We start from the raw sequence: 22,577 nt of genomic DNA on the forward strand, positions 1-22,577 counted from the left end.
ATCTCTTTTGCCAGGGATAGGACCATGTGCGAATCTTGAGATAACGGGGAACGAAAGAGGGAGAAAATATAATAACTAAACGTCAAATAAATTGAATTTTACATATAATTGATAATTTTAAACGAATACAATTTTAACAAAACTACAAAGATTTACGTGATCATTACTTCTAAGTTTCAAGTACATTTACTTAAGATATATATATTTACATTTAATGGGATTTGTCATGTGTGTGTGTGTGTGTGTGGTGTGTGTGTGTGTGTGTGTGTGTGTGGTGTGTGTGGTGTGTGTGGTGGTGGTGGTGGTGGTGGTGGTGGTGTGTGTGTGTGTGTGTGTGTGTGTGTGTGTGTGTGTGTGTGTGTGTGTGTGTGTGTGTGTGTGTGTGTGTGTTTTTATGATGAATTACGGAGGAGTGTAATCCTGATCTTTTTCCGGGGGAGGAATTTTTAAATCCCGATAGAGGGAAGATTCTTCCAATAGATCAGGAGGAAAAGAATATTCTTCTTGTTCCCAGGGACTTGGAGATAAGTCGCTAAAATCTAGAAGGGGTGGTTGCGTGGGGGATGGTGGTTCAAGCAAGTAACTGGGTGCTATAGGAGAAAAGGGGCGATTCAGGGGTTCGAAGAGGACGTCGGGGAGAGGGCAAGCAGAGAGTTCGAGGAGAGATTCTGGAATGGTCGATTCGTATAACGCGGTTCCGCGGTTCCGCGGTTTTTGTGAAATTCTGGTTCGATTCCCTCGTGATGTTAATGGCCGCTTGTCGAACTCGTCTATTTCGCCGATTTCTCAAACGTTTCAGGGAGCATTTAGATCGTGGCGATTTCGAAGTCAGTGCCTTGGGTTTCACTAGGAAAACAAGTGAATCAGTAAGGAGAGAAGAGGAGTATTAAGAGAAAAAGATGTGCCGATTATTCGGTTACCATGAACCTTCCAGGGCTTTCCTCGAAATTCGGAAATCTTCGCAGATAAAAAGGACATGGAGGAGAAAGAAGAGAATATAAGGAGAAGAGACCCGAAAAATTGTTATTCGAGAATTATGTAAATTAAACTTATTGTTACTTAGTTGACAGGAACTTGGAAACCGAAGGGGCGATGGTAATGGAAGCGGTGTCGCCAGGAACACTTGCTCACTGTTTAATTAAGCTATGCGTTGACATCAAGTGTATCGAATGAAAAAAAAAGAACCAGGTCGAACTGAATGAAAGGAACAAGTGTTCTCGTGTCTTTAAGGACGCTATATGTGATTTCATTGAAGAAAAAGATCTGTACATTTGTTGTTCTTCCGCGATTAGGATAATAGGGATTATCCGCTTAGCCGAATTCTAGTAACCGATCTCCGGAAGAGATCAGTTGCGTCGCGATGTAACAGCGTAACAGAACATGCGTCTTCCGTTTATCCGCTTAATTAAATTCTATTATATATCTTTCACCTTTTTTAGTGTTGGAAATTTTTCTACTGCTTGTAATTTGTTGGGATCAAGTATCTCAACTTGTATCCCACTTTCCGTAATAATATGTCCTAGATAAGTAACTTCTTTTCTGAGAAAGTGAGAAGCATTTATCCGATTACAACTTAAAATTATAGTCTCTCAGTCATTGCATTACTTCAGTTAGTCGTATGTGTTGGTTCAATGTTGCACTGTATATTACTATATCATCGAGATAAACTAGATATCTGAGGCCTTGAATTCCAGTTAACACCGAGTTCATCACCGTTGGAGTGTAGCGGGCGCGTTTTTAAGTCTGAATGGCATTCTATTAAATTCATAGTATCCATACGGTGTAGAAAAAGCCGTTTTACTTTTATGTTCTTCCTTCATTGGAATTTGATGGTATCCGGATGCGAGGTCTCATGTTGAAAAATACTTTGCATTTCCCAGCTGATCTAGGATGTCTATTATATTTGGTGGAAAGGAATCTCCGATTATTAAATCATTTAATTTTCGATTATAATCTACTACGATGCGTAGTTTTTGTTTTTCAGCATTCACTTTTTTGGGTACTACTAGCAATGGCGTATTCCATTGACTGGTACTGTGACGTATTATTCTGTTATCTAACATTTTTTTAATCTACCAACATCGCTTTGGAGTACCGCTCGTGGGGATTCGAGAGAATATACATGTATATATGTATATTGTAATATATGGATATATATGGATATATATGTATATCCATATATTACAATACATTATATTGTTGACGTGTTGTTCTTATTGCGATAAATATCATCCCATGTCTCTGTGGTCGAAAGGATAAGATACCTGTCCGGTAAGCAGGAAATCCAGATTCAATTCCTGGCTGAGGTGATATTTTTCGCAAAATAATTACGAATTTTCACGACCGGTTTGTGATCGGGCCCCGCCGTGATGCACACCCTCTCTTCTTATTTGGGTTTCGATTTACTTTTGCCTATGTTTCTCCGGCAATCTATAGGGTCGTACATTTACAGGCGCGCTATCGCTACATGTATTTATTTCATGTGCTATTGTCGTAGCGTCAGTGAATCGTTCTCCACGTGAAATATATCGCAAAAGTCAGAGCATATCTACGTTAATGTCTTCTTTTCCTCGTGATTTAGATGTTCTGTTCGTAACAGTTTTTGTAAGTATTCCTGCTGTAACTGTATATTACGGCCGTTGCTCTCGTATAACGTGAAAATCTCCGCGGCGTCATCCAGCTGCACGGCGTCTAACGTTACGCTCGGTGTAATGTAATTTCAATAGTTTCGGTAGTTGTATTAATTATATTTATTGGGCAAATATAATCATCAGGTTCTACCAGGTAACTACCAATAAATACTCCTGGTTCAATTTCTTCAGATTTCACTATTCCACTCTGACTTCCGAGCTAGTAATACTAGCTAGTAATAGCTTGTACAATGATTTCACTGCGAAACGTTAGAATATACTTCTTGTGAGGATGCAATTTTAGATTTATGCTTCTAATTCGCAATATTTCTTTTGCATGATCATATTTTGCTTGTTATTTCTTTAAGAAATCTATACCGAGAATTCCTTCGTAAGCGACCGGGAAGTCATCTTTTATTATATACATAATGTGTCTTATTTCCTCATTTCCGAAGACAATCGTAACTCGAATCTTATCGAGGATGTGAATCTTGTGTCCTGTCATGCCAGTGAGAGCTATTCGTTCCTCTCGCTTAGTCTCTTTTAAATTTCTTACTTTAACAAGTGCTAGGGTAGCAACAAGTGTTAGGGTATCCAACAAAACATCCATTTTTCCTTTTTTCACTTTCCTTATTGGCAAGGTTATCAAATCTAGAGTAGCGCTGACTCGTGTCTTGCAAGTTATCTGAGCTACTTGATGCTCTCACGCGGCTCGCGTTCTCTTTATTTTTCTGCTTTTCTTCTCTTCTTCGCTACTACTAAATAACAACTCTGCGTCTTCTTCGCGCGTCTTGTTCTCTTCTGTAGTATTTATTTGTCCTTTCTTTCTCTTGTCTCGGTCGTCTCACTTGCTTTTTCTCTGATTCATTGATTTTCGACCAACATTCTTTTTCATCGTACCGATGGTGGGAATTCGAGAAAATATACACACATATATATATATATATATATATATATATATATATATATATGTATATTGTAATATATGTATATGTGTGTATGTCATTGTATTGTTGACTTGTTGTTCTAAACACGTTATTGCGATAAATATCATTACATGCTTCGGTAGTCGAAAGGATAAGATGCCTGTCCGGTAAGCAGGAGATCCAGGTTCGATTCCTGGCTGAGGTGATATTTTTTCGCAAAATAATTACAAATTTTCACGACTGGTTTGTGGTCGGGCCCCGCCGTGACGCACACCCTCCGTTCTTATTTGGGATCCCTTCTTATTTACAATTTACACAGTATTTTTCCATAGCGTTTACGCCAACAGGTTTTTCGGCTCTAGGTAAAGCAAATTGGTTCATATATCTACTAGTTCTACAGTTTTGTCCGATATGTCCGATTTCTCCGCATTTTTAGCATTGCAGTAATTTATTTTCGCGGGCGGATATGCGTGCTGTATTTGCTTTCGCACGCCCGAAATTTCCCATTAATCCGTTAAATTTCTCTTTCGCGCTCGCGCCAGCGTCTTGTAGCGTCGTGTAATGTTGTGATCGTATTAATAGCTTAATACCACCAGCAATCCGAGTTGGAAATTGCATAGAGCTTGCTGCTATATGGTTTCCAGAGTCGTTCGTTTACTTTCTATTGCATTATTTCGACCTTCTATTATGAACTCATATAGCTCCATAGCTAGTTCGTCTGTACGCAGCCCGAACGCTCTTGCTGATTCTCCGGGTTTTTGTTTCAACCTATTGAACTTTAGTTGCAAGCATGTGATACTTTTCTTGCTAAGATAGCAAATTTCTAACTCTCTTTTCAACTGAGCAAAGTCGTGTATATCTCGCGTTTGAAAATCAGTTATAGCTCCTTTTAGTTAATGCATAGTATCGCTTCTTGTAGCGTTCCTTCCTTCATCGGATTTATATTATATTTTTCATAGCGTACGAAAGTGCGATACTTAAGAATTCTGGCAGCTTATGAGAGGTCCCATCAAACTCCGGAATCATATTGCGAACTTTTTTTAATCATAGATATCCGGCTATGATTTCGGATTCGTATATCTTCGAGTTGTCCATAAGTTATGTCCGTCACGGGGTTGTATCCTGTGTGTTCGACGTTCATAGATCAGTTGTGCGAATCGGTTTTTATTACAGTCGAAAACTGATTCGAAACCGAAATTTCTAGTCGATTTCGGTCTTGTAGCACGAATCCCTTCTAATTTAATATTGATTCTTTATCACTCTTTGATTCTGATTGCTCTACTCTTTTGCATGAGGGGCCTGCCGAAACTCTAAGACGTTCTATCTCTGTGCGGATTATCTCTTGTTCCCCATTCGTCGCCATGAGGTGTACGTAATTGTTGTTCCGCCATGTTTCTACGCTTAGGGTTACGCGATGCGGTGTAATGTTCTTCCGGATTGAAAATGTTACTTATTAAAAGTGAGTAATAATATTTGACCAAAAGAACCTTCCACCAATGATCCTGCTCAAAGTTCTAACTCCTAAAGTTCGGCGAACCCGACTTTCCCTAAATTCAATCTTGTAATCCATACGGGCTACAACATTTTGGTGGCAGCGGTGGCTAGTCGACATTATTCCAAAGATTCATTTATCTGAGAGAATAAGCGCTAACCGAGCTAGACGCTAATCATCGTAAGATGTTAACGAGAATTCTCTCCGCTGTGAATTTCGGCTCTCGTTTCCTTCAGAACGTGTCGTTCTGGGTTGCAGTGTTCGTCTACTAGGTCCAGTATTAGGCTATCGTCTATGTCGTTAAAGAAATATTCGCTCAAACTATGTGTGGGTGGAGGCACCGGCTCAGGTAAGCTCTCATCCAAATGTCGCGTTTCTAAATTTCAGCGCACGCTATCGCATATAGCTTCTTGGACTACACGCACGGGAGTGACAAGACTACGCGCTCTTCGCTTTCATTCGCCGTGTAACTATGATATATTTCTAATGGGTCGACTTTTATTTATCTCGCCGACATCAGTGCTATCGTTCGCTTATATAATTGATTTTTTCACTTACAGTATCGCTGTTAGCTTCATGTTGCTTCGCTGTCGCGTGTTGTTGTCGTAGGTCAGTGCCTTCCCTGATGTTGCTGATATGCGTTCGCTGGCTGCTCTACCGGGTGCCTTTGTCGACTGGTATCGATGTACATTGGACGATACTGGCTCGCTGCTCTGCTGCCGCTAGTCAGATAACTGCCGATAGCTGCTGGATTGTTCTGTCGGCACTCAGCTATTTTACTCTTTCAATTGTAAGCTTATTATTTTCTGACTGGAGCTTCTTCCGTCCACCTGTTTTCCACAGATCTTGTGATTTGAAAAAGTTTCTCTTCTGCCTGCAGCCTTGGAGCTAGTAGTACTGCAAGTCTTATAAAAGTTGCCAGAAAAAATTTTTTCCTTCTGTCCATTTTGTTTGTTAGGGCTTACCCTATCGATTTCTGCTGGCTCGGTTAGCGCTCCTCTCAGATAAATGAATCTTGGGGATAGTGTAGCTACCACCAAAATTTGTAGCCTGTATGGGTTACAAGATTGAATTTAGAGAAAGTCGGGTTCGCCGAACCTTAAGAGTTAGAACTTCGAACAGGATCGTTGGTGGAAGGTTCTTCAGATCAAATATTATTACTCACTTTTATTAAGTAGCTGATTTATTAATATGGCTTCTTGACAATGTTTCGTGTGAATCTTGCTATTATTGATAACGACTGACCGTTATGATAATAAAATACGACTGTCCTGCTATATATTGTGACTGCCCGTTCTTGGCGATTTAGCAATCGATTTTATAGTATTTTTGTAGTGTCGCATTTCATCGCGTTATAACTCTAAATCGAGCCATACATGATCAAAGCAGCGCGCGTTCTTCATTCGTGTTCTGCTTTGGAAATTGCAGATTTACTGTTGCATACTTGGATTAGAAGAAAAAGAGTCTTGAATGGATAAGAAGATATATATATCATTTGGTTTTTATTATTTTTAAATTAACAGATTGCTTAGATTTTGTTTTTTAAAAGTAGTGGTATATCAAATCTTTTATACAAATGAAATATATAATTTGGCTAAGGTGGACTTGTAGTCTAAGGTAGCTTAATGTTTATAGGACTATAACCTAGCACCAATTATTGATATCAAATCTTTTATACAAATTTTATACATTATTATAATTAAATAATTATCAACTGAACTCAAATGTTGACAATGGAAATAAAGTTTTCTTTTTTAAAGAATTAGGGCTAGTATCACTTGGATCAGAATAGGAAGACTTTTTATTGAAAATTCAAATTTTTTTTTAAAGAATTAAAATTACTATCATATATGTTAAAGTAAAAAGACTCTTCAATGAAGCTACAAAGATACATGTCACTTAAGTTCTATTTTTTTTAAATGAAAGATATTGTCAGTATTGTATCATATTGTTTTATTTTTTATACAAATAATACATATCACTTAAATTTAGTAAAATAAGATGTTTCTTATAATATACAATTTTTATAGTAAGATATAATTTGGCGCCAGTTATTGATATCAAATCTTTTATACAAATAATAACGACAATGTTTCTTGAAGTATAAATTTACAAATCGGACTTTGTATAGCAATATCTCCGCTCGTATATCCCTTTATTTAGCTTTTTTACTTTTTTCTAAAAAGTTAAGTAATTTTGTAATGTTTCTTAAGACATTATACCGTTAATTCCATAATACCGAATTGTATCTAATTTTAGTCATGTGTAATTATGTCTATAAATCGCCATTGCTCTTGTTAAATATATCATTAATTTAACTAAAACAGTTAAATAATAGTTAAATAATTTGACTCAAGAAGTTATGCTAGTTTAATTAAAATTTTATTTATTGATTATGTGCATATATAATTATATTAATGTAAGCTTTTATTTTAATATAATATTATAATAAAATGATTCTATATTGTATTTTAATTTACTAATATCACTAACTTGCAATCTGTCAAAAAATATTCAAATTTTGCTTAAATATTATTGTTATTATTACTTTAAATACAATGTGATAATTAAATTAAATTTATTATATTTAATAAATCATACAAGCACATTTTTGCGTCAATCAATGTAAATATAATTAATTTAAATATAAACAATGTAATTAATTTAAATATAAACAATCATGCACGAAAGAAATAATTGAATCGTTTTATCATTATTTTTATCTTACAAGACTAGTAAAAATATTCTGTCTATTTTTGCTGAATTTATGAACTTTATGAGGCAAACTTTAATTGCCTGAAAATAAAAATACCGAAGGTAAAGTAAAAAGTACATTAATCAAAAATACATTTTACGTAGTTGGCGCCTATCCCTATATGAACTTGTTAGTTCTATTAAATTTACTAGAATTCTAGCGTACATTACTTTATATTTTTCTCTGTATGGATATATACATACATATGCCTTATTTCTTGAAATTTTAGAGAAATTAAAAAACAATCTTAAAAAAGGTATGACATAGATTTAAGAAAATAAGTAACTTTTCAGATTATGTGCATTATACAATTTTAATGAGATATATTTTATTTCGTATATAACAGTTTCCGTCGTCAACAAATAATATATGATTTACGTGCACAATAAGTTCGAAAATCACTGTTGGGGCAAGGGTGGCTAAGACGCTACACGATTGATATAAACCATTTAATAAACTTCAATGCGCTATTAGAAGTTATACAGTTTCTTATTAACAAAAACGCAAAGAACACAAAAGATATATAGATAGACGAGAAGTAAGTATATATTATTAGATAATAGAAGTAGATTGCAGAGAAAGCTAAAATAGCGCCCTCTTTAATAATGACTGGAAGCGCAAGGATTGAATTTATCAACAATCACTGATCTGTTTATATATACATAATTTCTGAATGACAACATAAGCATGAAAATGATTTTAAAAATTAAATGTTACAAATATTAAGCAATAAAAAAACACAGCAGTATTAGATGAAGATACAATTTGATTTATCAACATCAAACAGTGATAAATAAATAAATTATAAATTTTCATCATATGATATTAATAAAACTTCATCAGCTCTACACATTTTGAATATTTATTGATTTTGTAATTATAATTATTGAATTAAGGGGATCCTGGACTGAGCAAACGCTAATGAAAACATTCACACATATGCACATCTAAACATATATAGATACATTTATGTATACACTCACATATATATTTCTGTACACACATGTGAACAAATTTTTGTATTGCTTTTTCGTATTACATTAGGTATCTAGTATCTAATTCTAAGAACTCAACATTGTTTCTTCTTATAATCTTCTAGTCTAGTGTTACGTCCGAGGGACTTCATGAATTCTTCTCTTTCAGAGAAAGATAATGGCTGCTAATCAGGAAACGAAGCGCCTCGAACGATCTAGAAAGATCCTAAACAAATATACAAAAATTCCTCTCGAGACACGTCTCGCTATCAAAAAATTCTTCGTGAAAGACAGCTTTGTCGGCGCCGAAAGATTTATAACATACTGATAAAATTCGAAATATTAACAAAATCAAATTCTTGACGGATGAGAAACGCGTCGGATCATTCGAGGGCGACACTCCCCAAATTGGTGGGGAAACTAAGGAAACGCCAATCAAGAAGAAGCGATTAGCGGCCGTGGGCGGGCATACCAATGAATAATTAAGGGTGTGGAATGGCGGATGAAATTTTCACTAACTAATTCCGTCATTCACTAAGAAATCCGGAAACATAAAAACAATCCACAGAACATTGCTCTCCTTCCTCTATACTCGCAATTTTTTTAAACTATCATTCAACAGCCAACGCGGAAATTCATCACGCCCTCAGATATTCCCACCCTTCTGGAACCCTTTATAAATCGCGACTTGGAGCGGATCGCTCTCTTCTCTTCGCTCCACACCTTCACGGACGGGACCATTCGAAGCTGTTGCAGAAATATTCCAGTTAGAATCTGTGCGCGAAACTTCATTTTCTGTGTGATTCACGATCCAGCCAAGCCTCAGTTCTCGTCAACCACCTGCGGCCCGCCATAACAAAAGTAAATCCATCTTTATCATTCTTTTTCGCGGTTGACTGTTTGATTCGCAAACTTAAATCTTAACTTAATTGTTTCCTTAAATCACTCCCCACATTTCAAATTGGCAAGCCGCCGTCTGACTCGGTGAAGCTGCCTCTCCCGACCCCTCAACATTCCAAATTGGCAAGCCGCCGATTGACTTGGTGAAGCTGCCTTACCACGATTCCTCAATTCTTTTATCTCTCTCCAATTCACTCACCCTCTCTTTAACTTACGAGGGGAGGTAGTCTGAAAAGTTTTAAGCCTTAACATGAAGATGATGTTACTCGTCAAAACTATTCTAGTACTACAATAGTATATGCTTTGAAAGACTTTTGTGAAAATTTCAGCCATTTTGGACGCTCAGTGGTTATTTGACAATCGTTTGTGTCAGTCGATATCAGTGTTTTTGTAAAAATGGAAAAAATATAAATATAATTGAATATCGTGCCGTGATTAAATTCTTACATTTGAAAGGCAATACGCCTGCGCAAATTAAAATCGAGTTGGACGCTGTTTATGGGGACTCTGCCCCATTTGCCACTGTAAAAAGATGGGCAGCTGAATTTAAACATGATCGTACCAGCTTGGCTGATGATGAGCGTTCGGGACGGCCAAAAACTGCGACCACCGCTGATAACATCGAAAATGTTCACCAAATGGTACTGGACGACCGTCGAATCAAGGTTAGAAAGATAGCAGAGGCATATCGAAAGAACGCGTTTGTCATATATTGACTGAAGAATTGGATATGCACAAGCTATCCGCGCGTTGGATGTCGCGCTTGCTCACTTTGGACCAAAAACGAATTCGAATGAACATTTCCAAGATCCTGTTAAAGCGGTTCAAGCGAAACGAGTCAGATTTTTTGCGTCGATTCATAATTGTAGATGAAACTTGGATCCACCACTACACTCCAGAGACAAAAGAACAATCAAAACAGTGGACTGCAAAGGGTGAACCTGCTCCGAAAAAGGTGAAGACGGTTTTATCAGCTGGGAAGGTAATGGCGACTGTTTTTTGGGATAGTTACGGAATTGTGTGTATCGACTATCTTGAAAAAGGTAAAACAATAACGGGAGTATATTACGCATCATTACTTAATAAGCTGAAGACAAAAATTGCAAAAAAACGGACGCATTTGAAGAAGAAAAAAGTGCTGTTCCATCAAGACATTGCATCTGCTCACACTTCGGCGGTGGCCATGGCCAAAATTCACGAACTGCACTTCGAATTGGTTGACCACCCACCGTATTCACCAGATCTGGCCCTCAGCGACTTTTTCCTGTTTCTTAAGCTTAAAGTTTCGCTTGGAGGATAGAGATTTTCATTGAATAAGGAAGTCATCGCATACGTAAACACCTATTTTGCGGAGCAAGACACCAACTACTATTTGGAGGGGTTAAAGAAGTTAGAGTATCGATGGGAAAAGTGTATCGACTTAAAAGGAGATTATGTTGAAAAATAAAATTATATTTGACCGAAAAAATACTTGTTTCTATGTTAGGCTCAAAACTTTTCAGACTACCCTCGTAACTCTTACACTTATCATAGTGAACCAAACGAAAGTAACGGTTATCCCGAATAAGCAAACGAAGCGGGCATTGCGACATCGTCGGGAGAAACAAAACAAGCGGATTCGTCGCGAAACTGAACACGCCGGGGAACTCGCGGAGCGGTTAATCAAGATAGAACCAAGACTCGCGAATATTTCTTTACAAGACTATGCCACCGCCCTCCGCTCCGCGGCAGAATTTGAGAATCAGTGCACTCCAAAGAACTTCGACGTGGAGAAGTTCTATCAGCTCGTTCGCCAATTTCCTCGCTCTCTCACTCATTCACCACCGAGAGTTTTTTACATAAAAAGAAAATTTAAGCCCGAACCAATTTTGGGAACAAATCTCGAAACATCAACTTCACGATACTATCCCAATGTACATTTCTCGTGATCCTCTTCCCTATCTCGTTCCCGAAAGTTTTCGCAGCGCTCCGCCACACCCTCAACCCTAATCCTCCGCCACACCTTCAACCCGATCCCGTTAACATGCTCGCCATAACCAGCTTTTTGCCCCAATTAGAGCAATTGGAAATCTAGAGACTATATAAGTTTTTGTAAATAAAAGTTTTGTACCGAATTTTCAACTGTATAAGTTTTGTAAATGAAAACTTTGTACCGGATTTTTAATTATATAAATATATTTTGTAAATGAAGATTTTGTAAACAAAAGTTTTCCATGTAACGAAAATATTCAAATGTACACTCTAACGTTCATCTTCGGTTGCTATTCATAGATCGTAGAGTTAAGATGTCTGTATTTTCTTCTTTTTATTATTAAATTATAGTTAACCCGAATTGTGTTCCAATTTATTTATTTTAAAAGAAAATCTTGACCCCGAACCATTCTCGGGCCCTGAAGATCGCACGAGGTCCATTTCTGGTTAAAGAGATTCGGTTCTCTGATTTAAAACGGACCATCAATCATGCTAGCGCAGATAAGGGTTATAGTGTCACCGACGTTAACCCATTTCCTATGCTCTTAGGGCGCGTTCGACTCGCGAATCGACCCCACGACATCGATCTGGGAGAGCAAAACAGTACGTCCGAGTTCTCCCTCCTCCCACCAAAAATATTATCTCTCCTCTCGAACCTCGGACGTAACACTAGCAATATCAGTTTTATTAATACAGGCTGTTTTTATATAAAGCAAAAAAATTTTTATATAAAGCAAATATTGACGCGACTTGACAGTTTTGGATGCCATTTTAAAATACCAAATGATAAAAAAAGTCTGAATTTAAAAAATTTTTCTCGTTTTTGATATTCGAAATTCATATGCTAGACACGTATTAATGCATAAACTTTAATTGTAGAAAAGGATTTCTAGATGTATAAAGTTAATAAAAAATGAAAGCAATATAAAAATTATTGCATTTTGTCGATAATACAGACAAATTCAGCATCCCCTTAATAGCTAAATTCTCTGTGTGAAATGTTGTTTTCAAGAAAAGCTCGTAATTTTTTAACGAAGCTACTTTTTTTACAATAATGGAGTATAATTCTGTTACGTTTGCAGATTCTTCAAAACACTTTATCCTTCCTAGAATTGCAGCTTATTTGATTTCTGTATGCAAGTATTTTATTCACATTAATAAAACTACCACTAGAAACAGAAATTCTTTCAAAATTGAAATACTTATTTTTGTTATACATAAAACGGTCTCACTTCCGCGTACGGATAACTTTCAGTCGGACAACCAGATGTGGAAGTGAGAGCGACAGAGGTTGGAGTAACAATAATCCTTTTATTAATATTTGATGTCCGCGATGTGTTGTGACAATAACATTAAATATTGTTGATATATATATATATTAGTCGTGAAGATTTGCGAGAATAATGATCGAATCAACTATCTTGCATGGTATCGATATCTTAAGGCCGCTGTGTATAGCGCGGGGCGCGATACTGCGTGACGCGGAGCAGGCGACGTACGGTTAGTGTGTTGTCGGGCGGCGCGATCAATCTGGGGAGCTTCGGAGCACGCGGTGGGCGCGTGATGAAGTCCACGGCTATTTCGGAACAACTGATTTTGACATAAGGAATGTCTTCGGGATGCCGTCACTTTGACGGAGGGAATCGGGAGCTCCCGATTCGCCTGTTAACCCGTTGACCCAGGTGGAGGTGCGTCGGGTGACCCAACGAGACCAAGGAGTACCCTGGTACTCGGAAGTTATCGAGAGTCATCGGGGGGCACCCCGGTATTTTTGAAATCATCAGAGAGCGCCCTGATGACTTTAGCAGCCATGTCGAGGTGCTCCTCGGCATGTTTCTTGGAAAGAATTCGGGACGGTGACGGAATGGTGAATCGCGGATATCAAGCGTACTCGGCCATGCTGGAATGCTCCCCAGTACTTCGTGATTAACCTACTCGATTACGAATTTGAAAGGTTTCTCGGCTTCTCTTTGCATGATGCTGTGCTCGAGATGTCGGAAACGGGACAGGTCCGTGGAAAGTGAACCCTTTTTATCCGAAATCGACTGCGATATTTTGGTGCGGATTCGGATTGGCCGATCTCGGGGTTGGGCTCCCCTTCCACGGGGTGATAGGAAATCTGGGGGTAAGGATCGGAAACAGAATAGAGGTTATTTCTACTTGGTGGCGTGATATTCGGTGCGGTACGTGAAGCGCAGCGGTTTTGTGGCGCGATGTTCGGCGCAGTGCAGAGAGCACGCTAGCTCCTTGACACGGTATTCGGCGCGGCGCGAGGAGCACGCTAGCTCCTAGGCGCGACATTCAGCGCGGCGCGGGCGGTGTACTCCGCGAAGCTCAGCACGTGTTCGAATGCCCGCGTGGATTCTCCGAGATACTTCGAGGAATCTTTTGTTGGTAAGATTAAAAAATGGATGCAAGCATCGGTTTACGACGACGAGTCGCACTCTACCTGATGATCGACGGATGGTGGATCGAGAGAAACTCACCACAATGAAGCGAGGGGGTCTCTTTGTTACATGCATATTCAGTACCTGATAGGAAGACCTAATTTTTTTATAATCTAGGGATAATACATGAGAAAGTGTTGTTTTAATGTCTTAGATGTCAACTAGAAAATATCGCTTTAGAAAAAAAAAATAAGAATAGTTTGTGATGTTCATGAATCATGTTTTGTAATAAAAACGTTTCACTTATTAAAATACAAGGGACTATAATAATATCGAGAATATGTAATATAACAAGATACAAATGCCAACAATTATTATTGGACTTTTATTACCTATAGAGTAAAGGTATTTTAATTAAGTACTAAATTTGATCTGCTTGTCCACTTTGTCCTATTGAATTTAATTTTTTCTTTTTTTTTTGTTAATGTAGTTGATTTATATCATAGAAATTTTACCTAAAACTTTTTAAACCATCATGAAAGATAAAATAAAACATTTGTTATTCGATATGAATTGTCCTAAAATAAACTGCAATTCTAATAATAGTCCAATCTTTAAATACATTATACATCAATTGAAAAGTTTTCCACAATATATCAAAAATCCAATGCATTAAGATAACAATTGTCATTGATTCCCTAAAATCTATTTTAATTCCATTTAATATATCTGCTATGTGTTTTTCATAATTTTTCGGTATTTTTGTAAATTTTACAGAAACTTTTACAGTGCATGAATTTATATCACTTTTGTGCAAGATACAAAACCTATAATTATAATTGCCACTAAACTTTCCATCAAAGTTTTTGGATTCTTAAGTTGTCTCGAGTAAATTACCATAAAATAAATTTTAAATAATGTTCAATGTTGGCATTTTCATAGACAGTTATGTCACTTTTTTTTAAATCTTTTAATTTTCTAAGAAAAGATTGAAATATTTTGTTATAGTCGTACTTTTTAACATCAATTACATAGAAACATTTGTATATTACAAAGAAAAATATATTCGAGAGAAGATGTGCATATATATAAGAGATAAATTTTTTGTCGTCGTTATTATGTACGGGCTTTGATAAATGAAAGTCCATCATAGATTTATGCTGATATACTTTATTTAATGGATTAAAATGCGCTTGGGAATGGCAATCGTGCAGGTCAGTACTGAAAACTCATACTCTCTAATTATCTCTAATTATCTATCGACGCGTGCAGTCCGTCTCGCTACCACGAGAAAGGGAGGAAACGGTTCCGCGCGGAGAAAGGGAGGAAACGGTTTCTCGCGGAATGTCGCGAAAAAAGCTACTCAGAAATGCGCGCTATATAAAAATTCTAAATATCCTAAATATCCTAACAATCGAAATAAACGAGGCCAAGTTTATGAATTCCAATTTTTTAATTTAAAGAATTTGTAGTTTTATATATATCATCATCATTATATATATATATATATATATATATATATCATCATGTTTTATATCATCATGTTTTTATATATATATATATATATATATCATATATATAAAATTCTAAAGTTATCATCAGTGAACATAATCTTATGATTTCTGTAATAAGCATTCTTGTTGTACATTAATCATTTTATTAATTTTAAAATGGAGTCAATCCAGACAGCACGCATGTCTAAAGGACATTTAAAAGATATCTTAGATGAGACATCTTAAGAAATGTCATTAAGACTTTAGGGAAGTATCGGAAGTGCCTCTCCTCGATTTTAATAAGCTTCGAGTATATTAAAATATGGAAGATAACAAAAATAAGAGAAACATATTTTTTTTTATCTGCGTCGAACGTTAAGGGGGTGAAATTCCCTCTTGAAAATATCGGTTTTTTTCTTCCTGAGTAAATATCGTCCAAATCGTTAAAGATATCAAAAAAGCTTTAAACAAAAGTTTTACGGCTGTAAATACACTTTACAACGACGTATTTGAATTTTTCAAAAATGTTACATTTTCGAATCCCCCACCCCCTCCCCCTAATTTTCAAAAATTTTTAAATTTTTATAAGGACATGAATTTAAGAGCATGCTGAATACAACGGTATATAATATTAGGTGTACAAAAAAGTTCTGAGCTTTTTTTTGTAAAATTCAATCTTTATTCAAAAACAAACAAAAAAATATTAATCAGTGAAATATTCCCCGTTTGCATCAACGACCTTTTGCCATCTTTCGGGTAGCTTGCGAATTTCTTGATGATAGAAGCTTGTAACGACACCCGACTCACCCCCCTCAATGTTAAAAATAATATTAAACGTCCCCGACCGATCAACCGTCGGGGCATCGACACGGCGATCCTTCCGCGATCCCACCGTCGTAAACTCACGTCGAATATCAGACGAAGCAAAACGAAGATCATATGGCTTCACGTGCGCAGAGCGTGAATACATACGCACCGGTTAGGCTACCGCCGCCGGCTCCGCTACCGACCGCGCCACCGAACATCTTCGCGGAATAATCGAGCGCGTTCGGCGAATTATCATGAATATTCCGGCGAGAGCATCCCCCGGAACTGCCTCGACCCGAGTTCGGCCGACCCGTACCCGACTACTCCCGATCGACGGCCGACTCGGGTATATTAAGCGACTCCGGTGGATGATCAAGACCTATCACCGGCGAGACAGTAAGATGTCCAGTACTGCTCTCGATACTTCCAGTCCTATCCAACACAAAGCGATCTAGGCTGCTTCCTATCGCGCCAGGAGCTTCTGGCCGATCGCTCCTTTCATCCGCAGCGCACAAGCTTTATCACAGATTGAGGAGCTTCTCAATGTGGGCTCTAAAAGCAAGCCCTTATACGCACCTTCCACCGCTGACGGTCAAGAAGCAGGGAGCTTCCTGCATTCCAAAGACCACAGCACAAAAACCTCAGACGGACCGTACGCACGACGAAACAACTGATCCGTCATAACAAGCGCGCCGAAAACCCCTCGCACCGTCGCGCCCGCACCGCGCCTACGTGAACGCGCCGAATTCACGGAACCGACCGCGAGCCGAATCGATTGTACGATTCCCGGAACCCGCGCCGCTTTTCATAGAACCAAAGGCGAAATTCCGGACAACTACTTGTAAATATTGTACATACCAAAAATCAGTCAGTAAAACTGTAAATATAGACCTTGGTATATAAGATAAAAAGGCTCTCGATATTTTATTTCTCTTCAATAATCCTGATCATATCCGACCGATGCTATCCCGCGAAACACAACTTACCCGAGTTAGAGACGTTTTATGTAGCTCACCGGCTTCGAAGCGATAAAGTCATCAATGCATTTTCGTATCTCTTCAAATCTCACGAAATGTGTATCAGCCAAATGATGTTGCAGCGACCGGAATAGGTAGTAATCGAAAGGCGCCATGTCTGGGCTATACGCCGCGGGAGAAGTTCCCAGCCTAACGCAAAGATATGGTCCTGAGTCGCTTTCGCAACATGTGGTCGAGCATTGTTATGAAGCAAGATCACTTTACGGTGTCCTTGGCCAGTAAATGGGCTCTTTTCTTCTAATGCATCGCTCAAATTGGTCAATTGTTGTTGGTAGCGGTCTGCCGTGATTGTTTCACCCGGTTGTAACAATTCGTAATACAAAACACCTTTCCAATCCCACCAGACACAGAGCAAAACCTTCTTGGCGTGGATATTGGGCTTTGACATCGATGTCGAAGGTTGACCAGGGTCAACCCATGATTTTCTACGTTTAGGATTATCATAAAGAATCCAGTTTTCATCTCCTGTAATGATTTTGTGCAGAAAATCTTTTTTCCGGAACTTTAAAAGCAAAGTGAGTGCAGTGTCCCGCCAACGATTTTTGTTCTCTTCGGACAATTCATGCAGAACTCATCTGCCTTCCTTCTGAACCTTTCCTGAAATTGTATGTAAACGTACGGAAATGGTTTGCTGCGTAACGCCAAGCTGTTCTGCAAGCTTCTTTTCAGTTTGCGCAGAGTTTATATCCAGCAGTGCTTGCAATTCGTCCGTTTCTTCTCTTCAATCTCTTCTCTTCTCTCAATCTTTTGAGGGCGTCCAGCACGCGGTTCATCTTCAAGACTGAAATCTCCTTAGCAAAATTTTTGATATCATGTTTTACATGTAGTATGACTTACAGCGTTCTCTCCATATGCAGCACAAATCATTGCACTGGCTTCAGCAGCATTTTTCTTCAGATGAAACGCGAAGTGGATGGAAAATCGAATATGCTCTTTTGTTATTGCCATCGTGAACACTACTGATTTTTGAGGTTATGTGCATCAAACGCCAAACCGTATAGCATTTTAGAAGGCCAAATGTCAACGCTTTAAAACCGCAAAAGGGCAGGAAGATATATAAAATTTAAATTGTTATTTCGGTTGTATGAAATCTAAAGCTCAGAACTTTTTTGTACACCTAATAAAATCATTTTCCGAAATCGCATTTTTGAAAGTAATGTAGCTGGGATTAATTTTAGGTTGGAGGAAAATAAGAGGACTGGAATTTAAGTTACAAAATCATTAAATTTATTATTATTATTATGTAATACATCATTGTACATTATTTCATAATAGGGTTTTTTAATATTTACTTATTCTTAAAATTACAAGTTTGTATATGACAGCACGTTGAGATTTATCGCATTTACTTTTTCCATGAAGAAAGATTTTACGAAATAATTGTACAATTAATCTATCATTATCTTCGTAATCCTCGCTGAATGTTTCGAGAAATTGTTTAAGATTATAACCGCGGGACAAATAATAAAGAAATACGCAGCAATATTGTCCACAAGTCTGAGAAAATGTGCCCTGTAGATGCATGATGTTCCATCTATGAGTAGTAGAGTTTCGTTGAAGTCGTAGATTGAATCTGGAATCCAAGGGAGGTAGTCCGTAGCTATCGAAATAAGTGCCTTCTCCATGCTTGTCTATGTAGAAGGCAACCCAGTGTTGTCCAGGGCGATCGTGATTATCGATGTTCGTGACGACGGCCGTCCACGACTTCGACCACACCATCGGGATTCTGTCGGCAGGATACACACCCGCATGTCCGACACTGAGATGACACAGCGCCCGTAAGATTTCGAGCGAATTCATCTCTCGCAGAAAGGGAAGACGATTCAGTTATTTCCCCCCTCTCTGGTGTCGCTATATTTTTATCCTCTTGCTTGGATTTTACGATAGAAGTCTCCTTTTTTTCATGTGCGAGTTTCGATAGCTCTTCTTTGTCCACTTTCATTTGTTCGCACTCCGGTTGTTCTGTTTCCAAGCTCTTATTCCTCCACCTAAGAAGATTCGGAAAATTTCGTTTTATAAAAACTCCGTTTTCTGTATCGGAGTCATTGAAGCTTTCATCGGTAAAAGAATCATCGTTGCTCGAGTTACAGCTGCAGTATCTCAGTTTGCACGCGTTGCGTAACGCGCAACGAAATTTGTTAGAATTTCGATGAAACCCATGATGTCCGCAGCGTAATTCATACTCCTCGTCTTCCGCTAGGTTTTTGAATGCAGAAGAGATTCTTTCTAGATTATATACGTTTCTGCCGAGCGTCTTTTGCAAATAAAGTACTTTCTCACGGCCTCTGCTATATATGTAACGTACTCGTCGTACAATTTCACGTAGTTCCACCGTGAAATGTTCGGAATCGGCTGTTCCGTCAATCCATTCGATACCGTGGAAATTTTGCGAGAGCCAGTTGTTTTCTTTTCTCGATTTTTCGGATAATTCGGTGAACGGATACAGTGGTAGCACAATCCAATGATCTACGAAAGCTTCGTTAATCCCGATGAGCGCAACTTCCTTCGGTATAAACTTTCCCTCGATGTCACGGAAACCTTGTATATCGATGATTATATCCATGATGTAGAATATGCTTTTTTCCGAAGCGGCGTAATTCATGTATCGAGTAAAACTGAAGCTATTTTCCGTTGTAGTTCGAGTAAATATAAGGAGTGACCACAGTGGGGGGATGAGGTTTCCCATCATTGTCTTTATCTGCTAAAATCTACAATGACGACGCGAAGAGTCGATTTCCATCACGTTTTCGAACTCTGCGTAAAGGATACAATTAATCGTTGTTGTAATCGCTTTTTCGAATCGTACTTCTAATCGTAAACTTTCATGTCTGAGAAGATTCCAATGTCCTGCGCAATTTACCGATAGATCGGGAGTGAGATCGAAAGCGAAAAGCATGAATCCATCGGCATAATCTTCTCTGCTTATGGAATTCCCCTCGTTTAGAAAATGGATGCCAGTTCCCGAGAAGAGAGTGTTATAAGCCTCAATGTAGAGCGGCTCGTCTTTTGAAAAATTTGGTTGCAGCGGTCTGCTCGGAATTTGCACGCCATCGGCATATAACGAGAAGAAGTTTATGCCGTATTTTTTGAAATTAAATGGATTTAGCTTTCTATCGCCGTTAAACGCTTTGTTATCGACGAATCCGACTATTACGCGTTTTGGAAGCTGGCCGAGTATTGCGTTATCAATCGATTCTCTTACCACTCCTGCGTGAATCGTGAACGTTTTAACTTCGACTCGTGTCAGAGGATACTTGGCGATTGTTTTATTCAAACATTCTCGCATGATCGAGTAACATTCCGGGGCTTATTTTTGCTCCTCTTATGTGCAAACTAGTGTTGTGCGGGTCGTTTCGGGGATCGGTCGAGGAGTCGGCGGGAAGGAGGCGCTCACCACTTTGTTTGATAATCAATAAATTTTATTAACACTTGATACAGATTGTCCTTTTTAATTCGGACCGCGACAGACGTGACGGCACGGCGGATCTCGACGAGTCCTCTCTTAATATCGGTCTTCCGTTTTTATCCTGTTCCAGGCGGCCGGTCCTTGCCGTGTCATCAACATGTTCATCAGCGTTCGCGGTATATTTCTGGGTCGCGCGGCGGTTTTCCGCGTAAGGGCCGCGCAACCCGGTTAGCAGTTGCTTCACGTGGAACGGTTACACAATATTTGCGCGATTAGCACGGTAGCGTTGATAGTCGCTATCGCTTGATAAAATAATAATTCGTCGGATAAAGTATCGCTTGCCGCAATCCGCTTTATCAGCGGTGGGCGTGATTGCATTCTCGGCGCTCGCGACATCCCTCTCCCTTCGATGGAAGGTGATCTTACTTGTTAGTTTACATATGTTGTCGCGTAACTGTAATATAATCGTGTGCTTATGACTAATATAACATAGCATCGTCGCGGCGCCTCTGTGCGGTCTCGCTTTTCTTTTGCTTTTTATTTTTGTTTTTGTTTGTGCGCCATGTTATTAATCCTATTATAGTTATTGTTACTACGCAGGTGCCTGTTCCCATAGAGTATACAGTGTATTTATTTTTGAGTAAGTTATAATCGCTATCTTCTAAAGTTTCTCTTATTTCTTCTAGACTTATGCTTAACTTGGTTAAATCTACGGGGTTCTTAATTATTTGTCGGTTTTCGCTAGCTTATTCTTATCGGTGTCTTTATTTTTTATTTCGAATGTTATATTGTACTCGGGGAGGTAGTTTTGGATATATTTTATTCCCTCAATTTTTCGTGCTTTTAATATTACGTTTGGTGTGATTAGTTTGTAATTATCTTTTAATTTTATTTTTCCGGTTTCTTCTAATATAATTTTCTCTTCTATTTGCTTTTCGCACTTAATGCTAATTTCTTGCTTGTGTGCCGTGGAGTAGAGCCACGCTTGCTCCTCCGTCAATGCTATCTACAACGGTGTGTTAGATATCATATGGTTCTTTTCGCAGTAATTGAGCTGTCCCGGTGTATGTGTATATATTTGCACCTCGCATGGTGCTGTTGTTTCCGCATAATATGTCGCGAAGTTCTGTTCGCATGTGTATGTGTTTGTTTCTCGTATTCAGCGTTCTAACTCTACTTCCTCTAGTAATTTGTAGTGATTCTCTTTATCTATAGCTAGCAAGGGATGGTTTATTTTTATGTAGGCGAATACATTCGCATGATCGTGTACTGGTAACGGTATTGCTTTAACTAGTTTAAATGGAGGGTATGCTACTACCGAAAATCGCAAGATTGTGTATATGTATGGACCATCTGAATACGCGCTAAAAGTGATGTATGTGTGTATGGTCTGCCAGTGCTCAATCTGGGTTTTAAAAGGAAAGTGTAATCCCATGGTTAATTGTGTAGCCGCTTCTTTGAGGACTGTTATTATATGTTTGATGGGTAGTAGTCGTGTCGGTATCATTCCGTATGTCAGGTAGTCTATTACATTTTCCGTGTCCTTCGTTAACTCGTTCATTATCGTTGTCAGGATTAGTAAGTGTTCGTCTACGTCTGCCTGTAGCGTGGACTTGGTCAACCGTTGTTCTAGTCGTCTTGTCGCACTCATTATCAGATTTTCATTATAATTTAGAGTATTTTCTAATTCGTCCAAGTGCGCTATTGTGGCGTTGATTACTTTTATTTGATTTGCTACTGCGTGCTGCAGTACCTTGCCGTTTGTTCGTAACGTTTGCAGTTGCTCGTCTATTAGTTTC

General features: G+C 38.3%; 2 protein-coding genes and 1 pseudogene across 5 annotated transcripts in view; all 3 read left to right on the top strand.

Annotated features, from left to right (window-relative positions):
• Positions 1–22,577, top strand: part of LOC105431144 (uncharacterized) — a 458,217-nt gene that overhangs the window by 307,261 nt on the left and 128,379 nt on the right. The window lies entirely within an intron of this gene.
• LOC148935660 (uncharacterized) overlaps positions 1–22,577 on the top strand; it is a 147,998-nt pseudogene that overhangs the window by 103,034 nt on the left and 22,387 nt on the right. The gene's annotated exons all lie outside the window — the stretch shown is intronic.
• LOC112552911 (uncharacterized) overlaps positions 1–22,577 on the top strand; it is a 295,572-nt gene that overhangs the window by 21,237 nt on the left and 251,758 nt on the right. The gene's annotated exons all lie outside the window — the stretch shown is intronic.

This window comes from Pogonomyrmex barbatus, unplaced genomic scaffold, assembly GCF_055798465.1.
Source record: "Pogonomyrmex barbatus isolate J1 unplaced genomic scaffold, ASM5579846v1 scaffold4, whole genome shotgun sequence".
NCBI lineage: Eukaryota > Metazoa > Arthropoda > Insecta > Hymenoptera > Formicidae > Pogonomyrmex > Pogonomyrmex barbatus.